Source organism: Thunnus maccoyii, chromosome 15 (genome assembly GCF_910596095.1).
Source record: "Thunnus maccoyii chromosome 15, fThuMac1.1, whole genome shotgun sequence".
In the NCBI taxonomy this organism is placed as follows: domain Eukaryota; kingdom Metazoa; phylum Chordata; class Actinopteri; order Scombriformes; family Scombridae; genus Thunnus; species Thunnus maccoyii.
This window is the reverse complement of record NC_056547.1, coordinates 25147900-25153579: the sequence shown is the minus strand read 5'-3', so window position 1 is coordinate 25153579 and position 5680 is coordinate 25147900.

Below are 5680 nucleotides of genomic sequence, written 5' to 3'. Positions count from 1 at the left end.
GTGACCCACAAACTGGGAGAGTGGCTCCAGCAGATTCCAGGTACAACATCTGAGGTCTCTGTCCAGAAGAGCACAGTCCTAGGAACAGCTAAGATACTGCGCAGAACCCTCAAACTCCCAGGCCTCTGGTAGAGGACCCAAGCTTGAGCAAGACACACTAGAGGGAGATTATTTTAATCATATATATATATATATATATATATATAGATATAGATATAGATATAGATATAGATAGATAGATAGATAGATAGATAGATAGATAGATAGATAGATAGATAGATAGATAGATAAAGATATAGATATATAATATAGATACTAACACTAGACACTGTTATTTCCTTGAAAAACAACACTCTTAGGTAATCTAAACATGGATACTCAGCTGTGGGAGATGTCAAGTCACCAGGTACTCAGGTGTCCATACAGTCTTTAAAATTATGTTTGTGGATACGTACTTGTCTGTAAAGAGTCCAGCAGCCTACCCCAGTCCACTGGGCCAAAAGGCTTTGGATCCTTGCAGGTCAGGAGCCACTGGATGATTTCACTTTGATCCTCCACTGCTGCTTCATGTTCCTCAGCAAATTGGATGACAGCTACTGTAGATGACAAAAAAACAAAAATGTTTTACCATTACTGTCAGTGTAATAGTCAAGCTATGATCAAGTAAGCTTTTGTAGAATAGGCTACACCTAATAAGATTTTAACCTATTATAACAAACTTTTAAATACATCTTAATCGCAATTTTAACAATCACATGGAAAATGCAAGTAAAATGAATATAAAAGAAATAGGATGTGATGTAAAAATGTTGATGAGCAATACCTTTTGAACAGACTCCAGCGATGTCATTGTTTCCTCCTCATATTCAACTGTGAACGTATAGCAAGATGTATAGACAGCAGCCAGGGTGGTGGTGAAGTCAGGTCTCCATCGGCAGCATTCATTTGGTCATACACAGGATCTCAGGTTCAGGTTCTCCTGATGAATAATAATCAAACATTAAATTGACAACAATTCTATTACCTTAAAGTGCTTTTTTTCTCTGTGAAAACTGATAAACTTACACAACAGAGACAACATTGTTTGTGTGAGTTAGTACATGAGAACAGATCTAAGCAGATGACTGCTGAGGTGCTTGTGGTTAAGCCAAAATAAATATAAAATATCTAAAAACAGGCACATAGTATAACAAGCACAACTGCCACAAGAGCTGACCAACTTGGCTTTGTCTGTGGATCTTATTTTGCACAGTGAGACCTGGTATGATGGGAAAGACTGGACTCATCAGCAGGAGTGGTCGTCAGCTGTGAGGAGTAGAAATAAGATGAAGAAAGGCATCAGGATCATCAGGAAGAGCTGTGCATGCCTTTTGAAAACATTATTTTTAATGAGAATGAATACTTTTTAATTAATCGTCCTATATTCACACACACACACACACACACATATATATATATATATATGTGTGTGTGTGTGTGTGTGTGTGTGTATATTAGGGATGTGCAGAGAGCCCAGTACTTGTATTTGTACCTATATTTGTTGAGGCAGCAAAATTATTTGTATTTGTTTTTCGAATAAAAGTCGAAAGAGGCTTAAAAATCCTGTTTTTGTTTTTCTTATGCTCTTAAGTCTAGAAAATTAAAGCGTACAATAAGTGAACAACCTAGCAGGTGGATGTGTCTCCCCTCATTGAGACCTGCTGATAGACGTAACAGCGGAGCAGAGAGAGACTGAGATAGCGATGTAACCAACCTGCGCGCAGGTGTTTGACATGTTCTTTTTTTCTTCCCAAAAACAAATCATTTTAAAAATATTTGTATTAAACAAATATTCGTAAAAAACACAGCCACTGTTTCTCCACTGAGTCTTCTCAGTCTGATCAGCTCTCTGCTGGAGTTCCTGTAAGTCTGCTGTGGGAGTAGAACGTGTGTCAGAGTCATCCTGCAGAAAAAATTCAAACATTGTAAATTCTTACCGTGCTGCGGCCTTCGCAGCTGCGTCTGCTCTGGCATTGCCCTGTGAAACAGGGGCAGTGTTAAAAGTGTGAGCTTCACATTTACACACTGCAACCTGTTTTGGGACTAGAATAGCATCCAGCAGTTGTGACACAAGAGTGTGGTGTGCAATAGGTTTGCCAGATGATGTCAAAAAGTTTCTGTTTCCGAATTGTGCCAAAATCATGCACAGTGCCAAAAGCATATCTTCTGTCTGTATAGATATTCACTCTTTTGTCCTTTGTCAATTTACATGTTTCAATGAGAGCTGTTAACTCTGCTGCCTGTGCAGACAGTGAAGCAGGAAGTGGTTTAGCAATGAGTGTGTCATGTGCAGTTACCACAGAGAAACCAACTTGATTATTTCCTGTGTCAGGATTGCGTGATGCTGATCCATCCACGAACAGTTAAACATCTGGATTTTGCAAAGGTGTTTCTTTTTGTCTGGGGAAACAAACTTCATTTATTGTGGCAACACAGTTGTGTTCTTCTCCATCACCTTCTGTTGGGAGAGGAGTTGCAAGATTATATCTTGTCACAGTGATGTTAGGCATTTCAAGCAACACAGTGTTGTAACAGAGCCATCTTGCTGCAGAAAGATGAGATGTTTTCAAAATCAATGAAACAGTGTGTGGAATGAGCAAAGTTAGGTCAGAGTACCCCACTATGTCTCTGGAAGCCACCATAGCTCTTTCTGCAGCTGCAACAGCTCTCAGACATGTAGGAAGTCCCGCAGCTACAGGGTCAAGTTTAGTTGAAAAATAAGCTACAGGTCTCTGTCTGCTTCCATGATCCTGGAGCAGCACTGAAGTCATGCATCCTCCCTTTTCAACAATAGTCTGGGCGAAAGGTCGACTTGGATCAGGTAATCCAAGAGCTGGAGTCGTTTGGAGAGCAAGTTTCAAGTCAACAAATGCTTTTTTTGCTTCAGCAATCCATGTCATCTTACTGTGTGCCTGCAGGCCTCGCCCATGTGCAATTGCGCTCAGGGGTCCCTCAAGGCCAGCATAGTTGGGAATGAACAATCTGCAATAAGAACGCATTCCTAAAAAAGACATGACTTGTTTCTTTGTAATTGGTTTTGGAATCTTTTGGATTGCTTTTATTCTTTTTGGGGAAAGGGATTTGCCCCTTCGCAATTTTGAGAAGTTAGGTTTACGACCTTCTTTAGCCAAATGTTTCAACAGGGCAATTGTGTCTTTTTCACATTGAGCTTAAGTTTGATCATTAAATCATTAACATATTACAACAGAGCACTTCCTGGTCACAGTTTTAATAAGCTCAAACTTTCCACACATGAGAGATTTAAGTTATGTCTTCCACTAATCCAAAGTACACCCGTTAAGAATATCAGAAAACTAATCAATGTTAGTATACCCAAAATGATGTAACCAATTTCAGTATGGTGTCTTATTACTGTCATATTCTCTTTTTTTTTTACAATTATGATCAAAAACAAGGTGATCAGAACAGAGAAATTGTCTGCATTCCGTACGCACATTTTCTGAGTCTTACTTCACATAATATTATAATCATTACCAAGTAATAATTCTTCCACGCACTATTGTGATTACAGTAAACTCTCTTTAAGGTGGACTCGTCAGTGCACTTCCAAGAAAATCCTTTAAAGTAAAACAAAGATAATGTAGTATCCAAAAAGCTGTTAAATCCCAAACTGGCTGAAGTGAAGTAAGTTACTTTGGCGCCCAGACTGATTTAGTGACACTATTCAAATTTGAGATCATGTGATGTTTTTCTTTGGCTCAACCAATCAGCTCACAACTTCACTGATAGCTTGTCATGACCTGATAAACAATTTAAAAACTGAAAGTAACAGCCTGCAGAAGCATGAACAAACAAGGCCATTTTGTGTATTATATTGTGTATAAGTATTTGAATTCATATGAAAAAAAATATATATTTCAAACTAATGTTTAAATTATTTAATCTGTAACATAATGGTTTCTGCAATAGTATGAATATCACCGTGATTTTCTACAGTAGTATAATAGGTACTGTGGTTTTCTACAGTAACATAATGGTTCCTGTGATTTTCTACAGTAATATAATAGGTACTGTGGTTTTCTACAGTAACATAATGGTTCCTGTGATTTTCTACAGTAGTATAATAGGTACTGTGGTTTTCTACAGTAACATAATGGTTCCTGTGATTTTCTACAGTGACATATGGTTACTGTGATTTTCTACAGTAATATAATGGTCACTGTGATTTTCTACAGTAGTATAATGGTTACTGTGATTTTCTACACTAGTGTGTTCACTACTGTGATTTCTACAGTATCATTATGATTACTGTGTTTTTAGGTCTAATACACAGTATTATACTGTAAAAATATTTACAGTAATTAACTGTGCAGAAACACAGTAAAATACTGTGGATTTCACAGCCATTTTTTACAGTGTAGGATTTGACGTAGTCTTGTTAAAACTTTTTTTCTAATTTCAGCTAACTTTGCATTGCTGAATCAGTAATCAAACCAAATCTGAAGCCATTTTTGGATGGAAATATGTTATAATTTGAATCACAGGAAATTAAGTGAACATAAGAATGTGAAGTCCTATCAAAAATGAAAATATTCAAAGGCAAACCTAACTTCTTCAAGACTCATCTTGCCTCTACCAATTTTTATTATCATCATTATTATTATCATTATTATTATAATTATGTTGGGGGGTCATTTTATACCCATTGCAACAGCAGTAGAGAGGTGACAGGAAATGAGGGAGAGAGAGATGCAACAATGGTACCCAGTCAGACTTGAACTGGAGATGCTGCAGTTCAGTGTTTCAATCCCTAAGCCACTGGGTTAAAATGGTTCAAATAGATGCTGTCTATCCATTGGTAGTAGATGTTCCTCTATTGGACAACTAATACCAATAAAAAAGAAGACAGCTGTCCCCACTCACCTCCAGAACTTTAGCCTCCACTCACCCATGACTGGACTTCATAACCTTCACTGATAAAAGATTTTACTGTAGTGAGTGGATGTCATTCTACTACAGTAAACCGCCATCACTAATATAATATATTATTTATATAATATAATAATAAGAGAAAATTCTCGGTGAAAAGTTTAAATCTGTGAGATTATGTGATTATATGTTTTTTCTATATTTTGAAGGTTTTGGTTAGCAAATTTAAAATCATGTTCTTCATATTTTATTTTCATTTTGTTTATGTATTTGTTCCACACGTGTCAATGCATAGTTCCAAGACAAGATGTGATTCATAAACAAAATACAATTCAATTTCCTTGTACACAATCCATGACCGAAAAGGAGCAGGAAGAAGTTATATTGCCTGCCCCTTACTCAAAACATAGATAATAGAAATAGATGGTCTGTCAATTTCAGTTACTTAACCATTACTTACAAGTGACATAAGATCGAAAGCCATATAGAGTTGAAATTCAATTTGTGTGTTGCAAGTGGACTTACAGTATAATATCATAGTGTCATATCACATATAGAGTATCTAAGGTGTCAGTGTGTTGTGTAGACACAAAATATAATTAATTAATGAATCCTCATTGTACACAAATACCATTTTATAGTCCCATTCAAACTTACCAAGTACAAAGTATTCCATCAGTAGTTTGAGGTATAGCTGCAGGTGGAGGGAGGTTTTACATGCATGAACACTGTGCTAATAGACAAAATGTAG